Source organism: Rousettus aegyptiacus, unplaced genomic scaffold (assembly GCF_014176215.1).
Source record: "Rousettus aegyptiacus isolate mRouAeg1 unplaced genomic scaffold, mRouAeg1.p scaffold_m13_p_3, whole genome shotgun sequence".
NCBI lineage: Eukaryota > Metazoa > Chordata > Mammalia > Chiroptera > Pteropodidae > Rousettus > Rousettus aegyptiacus.
In genome coordinates this window covers 29,096,158-29,113,974 of record NW_023416306.1, presented here as the reverse complement: position 1 = coordinate 29,113,974, position 17,817 = coordinate 29,096,158, and the positions used below count along the sequence as shown (strand labels likewise).

The 17,817-nt window shown below is 34.6% G+C and overlaps 1 protein-coding gene and 1 pseudogene across 5 annotated transcripts in view; one reads left to right on the top strand and one right to left on the bottom strand.

Annotated features, from left to right (window-relative positions):
- The window catches only part of ZCCHC7 (zinc finger CCHC-type containing 7), a 187,828-nt gene that overhangs the window by 33,004 nt on the left and 137,007 nt on the right, over window positions 1–17,817 (top strand). The gene's annotated exons all lie outside the window — the stretch shown is intronic.
- LOC118601296 lies at window positions 5,213–5,331 on the bottom strand (annotated as a pseudogene).

Below are 17,817 nucleotides of genomic sequence, written 5' to 3'. Positions count from 1 at the left end.
ATCTATCTTCTATACCATCTATACTGGTCTCTCCTGATTTTTTTTGGTGGGGGGGATTGTTTTTAGCTTTGATCTTTATTATTCTTTTTTTCTATTTGCAATGGATGTTATTTATTCTCCAAAGAGCTCTCTGTTGTTGATTTCTAATTTAATGCATTGTGTTCAGATAACATAGAATTCATTCAAATAACATAGTGTGCATGACTTGAGTCATTTTAAGTTTATGGAAACTTGTTTTATAGGTCTGAGTATGGTCTTTCTTGGTAAATGTTCTCAAAAAGGTTGTCATTTAGGTCATATTTGGAAAAATTTCATCCATTGTTCAAATTTTTTTGGTCTCTCTTCCTCCTTGGATACTCCAATTACATATGTGTTAAGTTAATTGAAGTAGTCCAGCTCACTGGTGCTGTTTTCATTATTTTTAAATTTTTTTTTTCTCTCTCTCTCTCTCTTTTTTTAGATAGTTTTGGCTTTGTCTTCAAGTTCACTAATCATTTCTTCTGCTTTGTCTAATTTGCCATTCTATCTAATGTATTTTTGATCTGAATACTGTAGCTTTCATCTGTAGGTAGAACTTTGACCTGGATCTCTTTTTATATCTTCCATGTCAGTATTTAATTCTTTGTAGATAAGGAATACAATTATTATAACTGTCCTAATGTTCTTGTCTCCTAATTTTAACATCTCTGTCAAGTCTGGGTTGGTTTCAGTTGACTAAATATTCTCCTTATTATGTCATATTTTCCTGTTTCTTTGCATGCCTTTCAATCTTTAATTATGTGCCAGACATTAATTTTAACTTGTTTGGTGCTGATTATTTTTAAATTCTTATAAATATTCTTGACCTTTATTCTGGAACAAAATTAAATTACTTAGCAATTGTTTGATCTTTTTGGGTCTTGCTTTTAAGATTTGTTAGGTGAAAAAGGGGAGTATTTCATTTAGGGCTAATTATTCCCCACTACCGAGGCAAGAGCCTTCTGAGTGCCCTACGTAAATACCCATGAAGTATGAGATTTTGCCATCTAACTGGTGGAAAGAGTCCCTAACTCTTCCTGTCCCCGGGTGAGTGCCTGGTACTATTCTTTCCAGTCCTTCCGGGTAATTCTTTGGCCTCAGATAATTTTCTTACACATGTGCTGTTTGCATGAGTATTCTGCGCTAAATACTCAGTGGAACACTCTGGAGATCTGTGTGATTGTTTCTGTTCCCTTTGTTGTTATATCTTTCAAATTTATCTGTCTTGGTCTTCCTGGGCTCTCAGCTCTTTCTCTTAAACTCTACCCCCTCCCCCACTCCCAATTTTATTGAAGTACAATAGACAATTCATCGTATAATTCAACGAGTTTTTTTTCAATTATAGTTGGCATACAATAATATATTAGTTTCAGTTGTGCAGCATAGTGCTTAGAGACCTGTATAACTCATGAAGTGGTCACCCCACTAAATCAAGTACGCCTCTTCCCCCTTATATATTTTTTACAACATTGTTGACTATTTTCCTTATGCTGCACTTTATATCTCCATGATTATTTTGTATGTATCTATTTGTACTTCTTAATCCTTTGCCCTTTTTCAGTCTCGCCCCTTCTGTCTAGTAGCCCTCAAAATATTCTCTGTATCTGTTAGTTTGTTTCCGTTTTTGTTGTTGTTTATTTTATTCTTTAGATTCCACATAATTGTGAAATCATGCACTATTTGTCTTTATGAGACTCATTTCATTCAGCACAGTACCCTCTAGGTCCATCAAGGCAATATCTTTTTCTATCCCTTTCCCTTTAGTCTGTGTGCGTCTTTTAATCTGATGTGAGTTTTTTGTAGGCAGTATATGTAGGGGTCTTGTATTCTTCTCCATTCAGCCACTCTACCTTTTGGTTGGAGCACTTAATTCTTTTCCAGTTCCTAGGAATGTAGTTATTACCATCCTTTATTCATGTTTTTGATATGTATTTTTTCTTCTTAAAGAAGTCCCTTCAACAATACCTGTAATATTGGCTTGGTGTTAATGAGTTCCTTTAGCTTATTTTTGTCTGGGAAGCCCTTTATCTGTTTTTTGCTAAAATCCAGCGAGCACTGGTCTTTTACTCTTAAATGATAGCTTTGCTAGATAAAGTATTCTTGGTTGTAGATCCTGGGTTTTCAACATGTTGAATATTTTGTACTAAGCCCTTCTGTCCTTTGAAGATTCTTTTGAGAAATCGGCTGCCAGTCTTACGGGAGCTCCCCGGTAGGTAACTGTTTTTCTCTTGCTGCTTTTAAGATTCTTTGTATTTAACAGTTGGCATTTTAATTATGATGTGTCTTGATGTGGGCCTCTTTGGGTTTATTTTTTTGGGACTCTGAGCTTCCTGGGGTTATATGTCTATTTCCTTCACCAGGTTAGGGAAGTTTTCCAACATCATTTCTTCAACTATATACTCAGCTTCTTGTTCTCTTTCTTCAGGTATCCCTATGACACAGATATTGTTACCCTTAATTTTGTCCCATGGGCTTCTTGAATTATTATATTCTGGTTTCTGGTTACTTTTTTCTTGTCATTCTGATTGGGTGTCCTCGATGTCCCCATCTTCTATATCACTGTTTCGATCCTCTTCTTCCTCCACTCTGTTGATTCCCTCTAATATACTCTTCATCTCAGGTAATATATTCTTTATTTCTGACTGATTCCCTTTTATTATTTCCATTTCCATTTTTATGTTTTTCATCTCTTTGTTAAAGTTCTCACTGAGTTCATCTACACTTCCCTTAATTTCATTGAGCATCTTTATAAGCAGTGTTTTGAACTCTGCATCTGTGAGATTGCTTGACTCCATTATTCCTGGATTTCTGTTCTGTTCTCTAATATGGTTTCTGCTGCTTTCTCTTCCCATTTTGGCACACTTTCTGTGTCTTTCTATGTACTCCCAGTCTTACTAGTTAGCATGGCTTTGTGCAGTAGGTGTCTAGCAGCACAGTCCTGAGAGGGGCTCAGTTGCAAGCCCAATTTAGCCCCAGCCTGTGCCCCTCCAGGGTCACCTGTTAAGATTAAGCAAGCAATTCACAGATGCTGTGCTTATAGTTGCCTCAAGAGGCAACACCAGAAACTGAGGCCAGCCCCCACCTGTATGAGTCTTGGAGTTGGCTCAGTAAGGAGCACTGGACTCACCGAGGATACACCTGGATGTGGCTTGGGGGAGGTGGAGTTTCAGGGAATCCTCTATGCAGAGCAACCTCTGTTATCCAGTTCGATGACGTTTTTAGCTGTGGCGATGTTGTGTCCACATACTGGGACAGGGGAGAGCTCAACAGAGGAACAATGGATTCTGCCAGCACTTCCACCTGGGAGAAAGCCTCGCCTCCAGCCCTTGCTCGGACAACTCAGTGTTACCCTGTAAGTCCCTGGTGCGCCACCTGCAGTAGCCTGCCCAGTGCTGGTGCTCAGAGCAATCAGGTCTGTCATTGCAAAAGTCCAGTTGCAGACACAGCCCCTTTAAGAGCCGGCTGCAGGTGCCATAGCCTCTGTCCCACTTAGTTGCTGGGGACCAGACAGCCTGGTGTCTTCGCCCCCTCCTACCTCCTACCATTGCAGGGTGATTTCTTATTTCTCTCCCTAGTCGTAGGGCTTCTGTTAATCTAGACCCCCCAGGCGACTCTGCTTGCTGTTTGTTCCTTGCTGCTTGCTGTTTCTGCCATAACTTCGATGTGGTCGCAAGAGGGGATAAACAAAGCTTTTATCATCTACGCCATTTTGCCTGGTTCCAAGCATGGGCATCTCCCCACCTAGCCTCTGCCTGGCTCCTGGGCAGCTGGCTACAGCAAGCAGACTTTGTGTCTTGGGGTGCGTGCTGGGTGACTGTGGCCATCCATGTGCCACCATGGAAGCAGCCCCGTGATCCCAGGTACAGAGGGACCTCTGGCCTCTCTTAAACTATTGATGTTTGCCAGAGTCTGCCTGGGTTTCCACTTGCTGTGCTTTGGCCTATAAACTCTGTTAATAAGCTTGGGCAGTGGTAGGGTTCACTAACTGTCTGTCGGAGGTTTTATTGTTCTTTATTACCTGACATTCAGTGCCTTATAAACCATTGTTTTGTATGTTTTGTCTGTTTGGTTTTTTTGGTGGTTGCAGGTGAGCTAGAAAATCAGATTCCTGTTACTTTTTCTTAATTGGAAGCAGAAGTCTGGTATTTACTTTTGATGTGTGTGTAGTAAGTTTTTGAGTTTTAACTTTGTGTTACAGAGCACATTAGACTATTTCATCTGTACCCCTAAAATTTAATTTTAAATCTGCTTGTTTAGAAAATGAGGGTTCACTTTATATTTGGGATCTCCTTATATATTGGTATATTCTAGCATGTTCAGTATGTCCTCCAGGATGCTCAGTAAAATGAATTACATGAACACAGCACTCAATATGTATTTCTGGATTCAATAAGTTAATGTTAATTTTTAAAGGGCCAGGTCCCTTCCTGTATTTTAAGACATCATTCTAATCCTGTGCAGTTTATGTAGCAATTCTTTGAACTGTTGAACGATCTCCTAACAAGTTCTTACTGTTGTATTAAATAGTCATTTCAATCTTAACAGTAAATGAACTGGAAAGCCTAACTTTAAGTTCCTCTGTTTATCAGGAAACAAAAAACACAGCTTATAGTCAGAATTCTGCCTATAGTAGACTTACAATGTTTGAGTCTACTAGGATGTAATCTTTCTTATCTTCAGTTGAGATTTGGTATCAATTCAAGGTAACTATCCTCCTGATGTCAGGTAGGCAGTTATTTATTGGCTAAAATTCTGGAATAAGCTCTTTCAAAAATGTACAAATAATTTGTTATGGAATGGGACCACAATTTCAGTAGGGGACCTACATGCTGGGGGGAGTTGTCATCCTGAGAGATGCTTGGAGACCTCTGAGACTCTTAACTTGTTTTGCTATTAGCCAGATGTCTGCCTGTGTTTCTGACCTAGATGGAGCTCAAGTAGGAATTTCATTATGGAGGCTTGATCTTAACTTTGATTGCCGTGGTATGCCAGCATTGTTGGTTTTGTAATTTAATAGTCTCCAGAAATTCTTTAAGATAAATTTGATTTTATCAATGTCTAATGACTTGTAGCATGGGGTTATTGTCTGTCTGTCTTTTTTGTTTGTTTGTTTTTTCAGGCAAGGCAATCCTTGGTTGACCTCACAGATTGCTAGGACCATGTCTGCTAACAATCCCTTTTTAAAAATTTTTTACGCCTACAGCACCTGGTCTTTCTAAGTGGTCTCCCTTCCAAGTACTAACCAGGCCCAACCCTGCTTAGCTTCCAAGATCAGTCGGGATTGGGATTGGTCAGGGTGGCATGTCCGTAGACTAGGTTTATAGTTTTCAAAGAACATGTTTTTATCGAGTGTATATACTGGCATTCCTTGGGATACAAAATCAACTATAAAGAAAAATTCTAAATTCTGAATCCCATTTCTTATTAATTTTAGTTATCGCAATATTCTTTTAAAAAATTTTGAGTCATTGGAATATGGCACAAAAATCATTGTGACCCCTGTTTTTGCCAAGTTTAATAAGTTTATTGGTGGTAGCAGTTTCTCCCTTGATGTTTCTATGTCAGTGTAGTATGCAAATTTGTAATGTTGAGCAATTGGTAAATTAAGGATGCATTTAATGTGTTTATTAGCCAAATGATAAAGGCGACAAATTTAATTTTTTAATTGACATGTCCAAATCAAATTACATTAAAGATGCCTATAACTTTGTCAGTTCCATTTGGCTAGGGTCTCTTTTTGCCTGAACTAAGTTTAATCTGGCCAGTCACCTTTGCAAAGAGCCAACCATGTGATTTCTACCAGTTGTCTTATAAACACATCTTTATTAGAAGTATGAACACCTTTTTAAAAATTAAAACTAAGAGGTGCCACTTTTTTCTCAAGCAGAAATGAAAACAAAATACCTAAATAAAAACATGTTTGGGAGTAGGAGAGGATACTTAATTCTAAAATTTAAGAACATAAATGTTAACCAGTGTCACATAGGTCTGACTTTATTATGGAGCAAGATGTTCATTAAAAATGAGGTTTTGAGATTACAGAATCTCAGGGATAAAAAAAGTTTAGAAATTATATAATGTTATTCGACGATATCAAAAGTACATGTGATATTACTATTATAATTATTTAGGAAACAGTCATTGTAAGAGATATGTGCTAAAATATTTTGTGTGTAGTTCTTAGAAATGGAGTGGGGATAGACTGTTGGTAGTGGAGAGAAAAAGGTGGCAGACTACAGTTCTGACATGTTCTATTGCTACTAAGTTGTTAGCATATCTGTAAAGGCTGCATTTAAGTGGTATGAATTAAGTGGTATGAATCCTCTTGAGAAACATCTTTGGGGACTCTTTGTTTTGTTTTCTCCTGCCAATGCTGTTTAGTACCTCAATCAGAGGACCCTGAGTTCTACAGAGTAATTACTAATAAGCTTTATTATTGTCTTAACTTATAATCACTTAAGAGGTGATCTTTTTCAATATTATTTATATTTGATTCACAGGAGGGAATATTTTTTAGGTGGAAAAATTTATTTTCAGTTAGATACATTCCCAGTATCCCAGTAAGTTGCTATTTACTCTGTGGATGATGTTGATCTGGTTGATCACCAAATTTATTAAATAAAAGACATTTATATACTCAGTTGTTTGATGGCGAGTGATACTTGTGCTTTATTGGCCTTATGCCTCTTAAAGTTCTAATGTGCCTTCTATATCTATAAAATTGTCAGTTGAACAAGATGAAGATTAGAGGCAAAGTGCATAGAAAGAAGACAAAGGATTGTGTACTTGTTGTTTTCATTGGTTTATCTTTCTCTTTTTTATTCCCACTGTTTCAAGTATCATTTCTATGCAGATGATTCCAAAATCTGAGTTACCAGTCATGAACCTTTAATCAATCATGCCTTCAGGATTGTCCCCTTTGGATGTCTTATAATGTTCACAAACTCAGCTAAACTTATTGCCTTTCCTCTTAAACTGGTCTTATGGTACAGTGTCCTAAACATGTCTATGGTACCGTCATTTCCCTAGTCAGAAAATCATAACATTTGTAATACGCATGGATGAAAATATTTTTATAGTGTTTGTTTATTCATCTTGTTTAATTCAGCAACCATTTATTTAATTCCTGTATGCAAGGAACTGAAGGTATACAGATAAAGAAGATATCATTTATTCTGTCAAGGAGTTTATAATCATGTTGGGTAGAGACAGAAAATAGTGCAACTGATTACTAAGGACTATGGCTAGTAAGCACAGCATGCATAGGATGCTGTGTGTATAGAGAGGGAGGGATCTTCCTAAGGGCGCAGTGCAGGGAGGAAAGGAGGGAAAGCTCGAGTTACATTTTTGAAGACCACATAACAGTAGAATAATATAAATTTAAGAGAAATGTTGAAAGGCATGACTATTTCAGGGAGTGATTTCACAATATATGAAGCTTTAAAGAATGATCCATTTTTTGCAGGAATCAAAGGAAATTATCTGAAACAGAAAAAAAATTATATATAAAGGGTTTGTTTTTAGAACTCTTTATTGTGATTTACTTGTAGATTCACTTGCAGTTTTAAGAAATAATACAGAGCAAGCCTGTGTACCATTTACCTAGTTTCCCCCAATGGTAGCATCTTGTAAAACTATATAATACAATAATATCAGAACCAGTATATCGATATTGATACAGTCAAGAGTCAGAACAGTTTTTTCACCACAAGGATCACTCATCATGTTACCCTTTTATAGTCCCTTTTTCCCCTACCATTCCTTACCCCTGTCAACCATTAAAGTGTTCTCCATTTCTGTAATTTTGTAATTTTAAGAACATTATATAAACGGAATCATACTGTGTTTGACCTTTTAGAATTGGCTTTTTCCAACCCGTGGAGATTCATCCAAGTTGTTGTGTGTATTACTAGTTTGTTCCTTTTATCGCTGAGTTGTATCCCATGATATGGATGCATAGTTTGTTAACCGTTCATCCATTGAAGGACACTTGGATTGTTTCCAGTTTTTGGCTATTATGAATAAGCTGTTAGGAACACTCATGTTTAGGTTTGTATGAACATAAGTTTTCATTTTCTGGGATAAATAAAATGCCCACTAGTTCAGTAGCTGGGTTATATGGTAGTCGTATGTTTAATTTTTTAAGAAACTGCCAACTTTTCCATTGTATCACTATCATTTCACTTTCTACCAGTACTGTATGAGTATAAAGATTGTGCTTGTTATTTTTAAAATAACAGAAATATCCAGCAAAAATTAAATAATTATATATTTATTCATATATATCATGGAATACTGTGTGGATCATCAGAAATGTTTATACATTGACATTTTTGCTGTTAACACTTATCCTAAGTAGAAAAGCAGAATCTAAAATACTATCACCTCAGGTAATAAATGCATAGAAAATGGCTGTGGCTTAAGAGAACTCTGTAACTCAGGAACATTGCAATGATATTTAAACACTAGTAGATTAAACATACAGGCAGAAGGCAGTGACTGACATTCAGAAACATTACCGATGAAAGTATGCATATTCCAGGGTGAAAACTTCAAAAGCTGGTTACTAAACCACCAGCATAAAAATGTTCTAAATTTCCCCAAACATGGTGATAATGGTTCATAATTGATCATTTGAATAAAGAATGTTTATGACAAGTATATGTTGAAGGATATTTATATTTAGCTTGATGCTTATGCCACTCCTGACAGCTGATGATAGCCTTCAGGAAAAGTAGAGAAAGAGGATATATTCTTCTCTAATACTTGTAAGTTATGTTATGGCAGTATTGAAGGGCTCGGGATATTCACTATCTACAGAAACAAATTACTTCTCATCAAAGTCAATACCTGTTTCTGTGATTTACAGATCAGAGTACCTGATCCTGCCTGTTTTTCCTATCATGTGACCATGGGAATATATAAATGTCCTCTTTCTTTAAAGTTCTTATCGTCTCTCCTTAAATATTTAACAACATATGTATAAAATATATGTGACTTGTAACTACGTCTCTTAACTGAGAACTTTTATTCATTTTTCTGTTTAACAGCTCTAGCTTTCATTTCTTGTGATTCCCAACTACCCCTTTGCTTCTGTTCAGCTCCTCTCCCAAAAGTTCTTCTGTCCATTTTATAGCCTGTGTCTCCATCTCCCACAAGACTATATTGCCCTTTTCATTAGAGATTTGTTTTTCCTGTGGACCATATGATCTGCCCAGGTGGAAGTGTTTACTATTTCTACCAGGTGGAAGTGTTTACTATTTAAAAAAGTTTTAGAATTCTTAAATACTGTTATCATAATCATTTTTCTGGTTTGTTGTTGTTGTCGTTGTTGAAAAAGTATTAGGTTGAATCACATGAAATCCATGTAATGGTTGAATATGGCAATTTCATATTCTTCAGATGAGTATTTAGCTCTGTGGGTTAAACACACTTTCATTAATTTAGCCTGAGAACTCAGCCACCCCATAGGTTGTTGCTTCAGTGCAAAAATGAGCACCAGGTTTTAAACAACAGTCTATCACTATATTTTGAGGGAATTTAGAACATTTTTATGTTGGTGGTTTAGTATCCAGCCTTTAGAAGTTTTCACCTTGAAATATGTATACTTCTCATCAGTAGTGTTTCTAAATGTCAGGTCACTGCCTTCTGCCTCTGACTTGTTTAATCTACTAGTGTTTATCATTGCAATGTCCCTGAGTTATAGAGTTCTTTTAAGCCAAAGCCATTTACAAGAAGAATTGAAGAGACATAGAAATGTAAACCTCGAAAAGTATAGCACAGGTATGCATGCTGTAACTGGGAAGACACATCAGCTTTCATTGCTACAGTCAGTACAGAGCTAAGGCCTTGGACCAGTGGTTCTTTACCCTGGCTCTATATTGGGTAACTCAGAGAGTTTTTTTAAAAAACTACCAATGCCCAGGAATTCTCATTAAATTGAGACCTGAACAACAGTATCTTTAAAAGCCCAAGTTGAGAGGCTTCGTTTTAGACCAACTTTGAAAACAAAATCAGGTCAGAAATATTTGCAAACTTGGAAAAATCACGTAGTGACTTACAGAATAATCTGTGCAGTGTGGGAAGCACACCTGGATTGTGTTTTGATGTTTTTCTCCCTGTGAGTCACCTAAAGAGAGTAGTTATTACAATAGTCATCTTCAACAGTGATGAATAGCAAATATGTTATTATTGAGTTTAGAAAAGTGTAAATGCAGTTTTTGTGAAGACTGAGGCTTAATTAAAACACAGTGATAAGACAGGTGATTAGGACTGTCTTCATTAGTGATGTGATGTTGATAGTGTTTATACTTGAGATGATGAAGAAAATGTCACTTTATCTCTGTTCTTTCTCCCAAAACCCATAACCCTAGCCTAAACATGAAAAAAACATAAAAATACCAATTGTGGGATGCTCTACAAAATACCTGATCTGTACTCCTCAATGCTGGCAGGGTCATTAAAAACCAGGGAAGTCTGAGAAACTGTCTTAGCCAAGAGGAGTCCAAGGAGACCTGACAACTAAATGTACTGTGCTATCCTGGATTAAATCCTGGAACAGAAAAAGAACATTAGGTAAAACATAAACATGAAGAAAGTATAGATTTAGTTAATAATAAAGAATAATGGTTCATTAATTTTGACATGTACCACACTAATATAAGATGTTACTAATAAGTGGAAACTGGGTTTGGGACATAGAAGAATTCTGTACTATGTTCACAGTTTTTCTATAAACCTTAAACTGTTATAACCTTAACTAGTGATTTACTGAGAATGATGCCTTGATGGTTAGGACACCATGCCGATGAGAGTATGATTTCTAGCTAGTTTTATTAACTAACCCATGTCAGGGTATGGATATGTCAGTCCAAATTCATAACTCCTAGTGGAAAATCAGGATGGGTTCACACCATATTAAAGGTAGAACACTAATATTATGTGTTTGTAGTTTAGAGTACATTTCAGTGTTATATACAATTTCAGCACCCCTACCCCACCCTACAAAAAAAGGAAAAAGGGAAAAAGAAAAAAGAAAAGAGAAGAAAGGGGAAAAGGAGGGAAAGAAAGAGAAGGTAAAACAGAAGGAAGGAAAGAGGAAAAGTAGAAGGGAAAGAAAGAATAAAGGAAGAAAGGAAAGAGAAAGGCTCAGTGGTTGGCATGTAGCCTGCATATTTTTAAGGTTGTAAGGATGCAACTAAATTATAGATGAGTTGTAAATGATATAACTTGGTATTGGTGTATGATGTTGGAATAACTCACAATGAATGATATAAGCAGTGATATTAAGTCCAGGTTGCAGCAAAAGTATTTGTTTATTTAAAGTTATGAAAGTAAGTTTTGGGTTCCAGTGGAAACAGCAGATAGCCATTAGATTTTTTTTTGACATTTGTGAAAGTAAATGTGAAAACATGTTAGAAATGTTAGCATTCCAGTTGTATAGAGAACAAGTGACTAAAATGGACTGGGCTTTTTATAAGTAGGATGAATCGACAATTTTTTTGGACATAGTGATTTTGTATATGAAATTAATGATCCGTATTGACGAGTGAAGTTAGTCATTTTATTTTGCAAAGCACTGTAATGTTGCTTGTTTTATCTGTTTTTTTATGTATCTTTTACCTTTCTCTGACCATCAGATTCTTGATAGTAGGTGATCATTGTTTCTTTGCCTTTTGCTGTGATGTAATATTTTATTTTCTTAGTCTTGGATGTATCTTGATCTTCAGAATAACCAGGCATGCTATTTACATGAAACAGATAAGCATAACCATGTAAATCTTCATTGATTCCCTGAGAGGTGGTGTGTTTTCTCCTTTTCCTTTTAAAAAATATTTTTTTTGTTGGCAGCCTTAATAATGTTTTCATAAAATATGATGGATTTATAAGTCTGTTTAACATGCCTTTCCCTTTTTGTCTTAGCGCTTTGCTTCTAAGTTGCAGATGCAGTGGCTGAACAATACGCTCTGTGGTGTGACAGGTAAATTTCCCAATTTACCTGCCGTAATAGTGTGCTGTGTAATGCCATTCAATCATCTCTGAATTTTACTTGCCTGATTAGTTGAGTGAAGCAGATTTTCAATTTAAATGTAACTTCATCTGCTTGATTAAAAATGTAACAGAACATTATCTGCTGCAAATAAATTTCAGTGGAAGAGATGATTTTGCCTGTTTAAAAATAACATCTGTTTATATTGGCTGGAAGCAGACGATTAATACTTCTCTAATTTCGAGGTTTACCAGTCCAGCTCACCTGTCTCTTTGCATGGGTAGTTGAAATTGATGGCTGTCGAGTATAAACATTTACCTGTTGATGTTTAGTTGATGGATTTCTTTTTTAAGGATAATACAGAATCCCATCATTGGGCATTCATTTATTTGCTGCTCATCAAGATGATTGACAGTTTTGCCAACAACATGGAAAAAGGATCTTCCTTCACGATGCATATGAGAAAAATTTTACCCCTGAGTGATGAGTGCCCTACAGAAAAACAGATTCTTGTGAATTCTTTTTCATAGTTGATATTTATTTGAGTTCGGGGTTTAGAGTCCATGAGTATAAATTTAAGTCAAGTGTGTAGTAAATGAGGGTAGGTAGTACTCTCCTGCTGGCATCTTTCATCAAGTGATTATATGTGTAGGCTATGAGGATAACGAGGGAGAAAGATAGGAAAAACCAAAATGGTTATTTTTCTCCCCAGCGCTTAGCATAGTGTTAGGCGTGTAGAAGACCACTCAATAAATATTTATTGAATTTGAATTAAATATTAAACCCAGGATATATTTGATATTCTATAAATGTAACAAACCAGATTTAATTGGTATAAATAATGTAGTTAAAAATTATACCAAAGAGAGATTATAGAATACTAGTTTGTCTCCCTTTTTTTAAAATGAAAACATCCCTTTAGCAGCTTATTAGAAGTATGATTTTAAATACAGAATTCTTATATAAATATCCTGTAGAAAAAAGAAAGGCTTTGCCCATTGTTAATTTTCCTAAGTGGTGAGTAAAATTCAGTTAAAAAAAAAAGATGTAAAACTATTCTAATACTAATAAAAGAATAACACAATCCAGTTTTTAATATGCTTAGTATACAGTAAAACAGTATTTGTTTTTAAAAATTGGTATAGTCTCACAATCTCAAAAAATACTGCCTTTTTTTCTTTTTCTGAATGCTGCATTTATTTTGGTGAAGTATTCTGAACATGTCACTTATTTGTAGAGGAATAATTTTGCATAATTTTAATAACATTTTTCGTAAAGCAAACAATACTGACTTAAAAGTTACTGAATTGGTATATTGTAAACTCTTATTTTCAGTTGTAATATTTGCCCATGTTATATATCATGTAATCAAAACTATATTTTTCAGGTAAATACTTGAGGAGATCAAGTATTAGTTACTTTTAAGCAACTAAGGAAATTAACTATTCTTTACTCCCAAACATATAGGGTGAATTTTAACTTCCAATCATTTTTCTGATTTAGACATTTTGGATGATTTGGTGATTTTATTTACAAAAAGTAGATATATGAGGGTTGAATCTTTTCAAATCCATCATGTTAATCCTGGATATTTAGCAGAAGTTTTTGCCATAGTGCTTTGGGAGAATAACTCAAACTGTAAAAATGTACAGATATGCAAATGTAATTATATATATTTGATATGTTCTTCAATTACAAATTTGTAATTTTATCATTGTAACAAATACTTTAAATATTTAAGTTAAATGTGAGATGTAGATTTTTTAAAAAACAGATAAGGTCACATAAGAAGCTTAGAATGTATCATGTGATAACATTTTTTATTACATGTCTTTCTGTTTGTTCATGGTTTGTAAAAGTTAGGCGAGATTTTTTTGTTTGTTTCACTTGTTCAGATGATATTTAATGAAAAAGAATGAACTCAGAAGAGCAGAGTCTTTACCTAAAGAAGATGTTACTACTCGAAATTATATCAAGGTATTTAGAATCTTCAGCGATATGTTAGTACCTTAGTGATTTGCTTTGACTTTAAAACTTTGTCATATATTTTAAGAAGGGGGTGGAATGATAAAGAATGTGCATAGCAGCATTATTTGTAATAACCAAGATGTGGAAATAACTCAAATGTCCATCAGTCACTGAATAGATAAATAAAATGTAGTACAGTAGACTCCCCTTATCCATGGGTTCACTTTTCACAGTTACAGTTACCTGTAGTCAACTGCAGTCCAAAAATATTAAATGGAAAATTCCAGAAATAAACAATTCATAAATTTTAAGTTGTACATAGTTCTGAGTAGCATGATGCAATCTTATGGTGTCCCACTCCATTCTGCCTGGGATGTGAATCATTTCTTTGTCCAGTATATCTATGCTATATATGCTGCTGGCCAGTTAGACACCTAGTAACCATCTCGGTTGTTAGATTGGTTATATGAGAGAGAGAGAGAGAGAGACCCTACATTCGTGTAACTTTTATTATAGTATATCGTTATACTTGTTCTGTTTTATTAGTAGTTATTGTTGCTAATCATTTACTGTGACTAATTTATAAATTCAACTTTTATCATAGATATACATATATATAGGAAAAAACATAGCATACATAGGTTTAGTAATATCTGCAGCTTCAGGCATCAACTGGAGGGGGTCCTTGGAACATTTCTTTCATGGATAAAGGGAAATACAGAATATTTTCAAAGTGGAATATTATTCAGCCATAAAAAAGCATAAAGTGCTGCTGCATGCTACAGCATGCATAAACCTCCAAAATATGCTAAGTGCAAGAAGCCAGACCCAAAAGGTTACATAGTCTATGATTCTATTTATAGAATATATCCAAAATAGGAAAATCCATAGAGATAGAAAGTAGATTTTAATTACCAGAGGCTGGCGGGAGGTAGGATTGGGAAGTGACTATTGGGTCTGGGGTTTATGGAGGATGTTCTGGAATTAGAAACATGATTGTACACCTTTATAAATACATTAAAAACCACTGAATTGTACACTTGAAAAGAGTGATTTTTATGGTATGTGAATTATATCTCAGTTTAAAAAGGCTGAGGGAGTGAAATATACAAATTGCTGGTTTACAGAGAGATTATTACCAGAAGAGCTGGCCTTTTTTATTCATTTTTGATATAAAAGACCATAATCCAATGTATAAGTCATAGTTATATTTGATATATATGCTGTATCTTTATATTAGCATTAATTTTACTTGTAGATTTTTACATATCATTTAGGTTGTAGAAATTTAAAAGATGAACATAAGACAGCCTTGTGCAATATCATGCTGTCCTGAAATTGTGCTCTCACTTTTTAAGGTTTTAATGTACTCATTTCAGTTTGAGAGACTGACAAGCTTTAAGCAAGATTGTAGCTACTATGCTAAATTGTAGAAATTTATCCTGCTGGAAATATTTAGGGAAATAAGAGTAATTTCACATTAAAATCAATGTATTTATGAATTATAAATATATAATGATAATAATGTTGATTAAAAACTTTTCTTAGCATTCTTTACATTAAAAAATCTTAAAAATTAGCCTTATTTGTAAAATGTTCATGTTATCAAAATTAGGCATTTTTTAAATTTAATAAGTAACAGTACAATCTATACCTTTTGAAATTGTGAGAACATTTGTTTTGTAACTCAGGAGAGAGAATAGATACTTGAATGTAAAATAATAGTTCAGGTTTCAAAATCAAATCCACTGTAAAATACCAGTTGCTTTAGAGGTCAGTCATACCGAATTATATGCCTTATTATTTTAAATGTGGTTTGTTTTAAATGCTGCAGAAATCTCTTTCCTTCAGTTATATTTTAGAGCTGCTATGTGAATACATTACGGGGTTGACTCTAGTTTCTTAGGGCTTGCGTCTTTTCATACTTATTTCTTTTGTATTTGGTGGAACTAATTGTCGATATTCAAATTGATCTGACCTACAAAAAATAGTAATTTTAGATGGTTCAACCCAACAGTAATTTACTTAGGTTTTTAGGCAAGTATGAATACAATTTCAATACTATCAGTAAATATTCATTGTACTTTTCTGAGTACTTTACATGGATTAATTCATTTTATCCTAACAACTCACTGACTTAGTACTATTATTTACAGATGAGGAAATAGGTCTAAAGAGGTAATATCTCTAAAAAGGTGGGAGACTCAGTATTTCAACCCAAGCAGTTTTGCCTCCAGAGCCCACACACTTAACCACAGTGCTAAGTTGCCTTCTACTCTTGACCCAGCTCCCTTTTCACCCTCTGGTAATTTGTAAATTCAAGCCTAAATCTTTATCTTACCTTGAGCTCCTACTCTTCTTTCCCCACCCAGTGTTAGGTGTTGGGCTTTGATTGCATTGTATTTGTATTATAATATGTTATTCCAGATGTGTTTTGTAACTACTGGAAGAGTTATTCAAAGGAATCTTTTAGCAGAGTATATTACACTGACATTTACACTTGTGTTGTAAGTTATTTTGCAAATTTCAGAAGCCTTCTACAGTTTAGCTATCAGTTCAGCAAATATTTATTGAGTGCTTTTGTGTCAGATATTATTGTAGCAACTTATTGTGTGTAATAATGTTGTTAACTGAATTGATAAATCTAGAAGTCAACTTAGTCTGTGTCATCTGAGGTTCAGACAGTGTTTTGGATCACTGATAAAGTAAGTTATTTCCTGTTTTCTTCATTCTTTAATGGCAGTTTTCCAGATTATTGGCTTTTATCAAGGGAACAAGCATTGAAAAAAGTAATGGCAGAGCTAGGGGAACAAGTGGTGTTTCATTTTTTACTGGTAGAACTTATCAGGATCTTGTTCCTGTCTCCTGCTCATCCTGAATCCCCTGACACTTCTATCGGGAATTCTTCTCTTTTGTATTTGGTATCAGAAGGGAAATAGTATCAAAACTCTAAGGAAGGCATTTAGATTTAACATAATATTTAAATCACCATGGTATATCCATATTTGTTTAAAATCGTATAGTTTATTGCAGTGGTCTATGAATCTGGTTTGCTAAAGAGGCAGTATGTATCTACTGCATTTAGAAGCAACATATTCTTGGACTGATAAATATCTGGGTTGTTTCGTGGATTTCTTACATTGAGAGGACTGTCTTTGGACAGAATTCTTGGGTCCAAGCAACTTGAAATTCTGCTTTAAGGAAGTAAACTAAAGCTCAAGGGTTCATTTCAAAATATGAAGAAACAGGCCAAGTTGAGCAATTTTTGAGTTTGAGAATGAATTTATCATTCATTCTTTTTTGAATTACTATTGTAATGATTTTTTAGCATAGAAAACTATCTTGTGTCAGATTATCAGTAGTTTTATATTAGAGATCCATTAATGAGGTAATGGGTAGGGAAGGGAGATCTCATGTTATTTTTGGTATGCCAGAGCCTAAAGAAGTAATCATCTTATATATAAATTTAGTGCTGATTTTATTATTGTTTATTATTGCCATATTGCTATCTTTTTATTACATACAACTAAATGTTTGATTTAAAAAGTAGAGAAATTAATTTTGAATAAATTAATATCTAGATAAAATTTTAATCATGATGTACATAAAAGGAGAAGTAATTCAAGAGGATAAACTTGGTGAAAACTGAAGTTAAAGTGACCTATGCTTAAAGAATTTTAAACCAGTTGGATAAATGGGTGTATTCTTTAGATGAAGTATTTCCAAATGAGGTTGCATTCACAGACACTGGGGGTTAGGACTTGTACATGCGTACCTTTTTGGGAGGAGACTATTCAGTGCACTACAGGGAGTAAGTGTCCATTAACATCTCATTTTTCAAA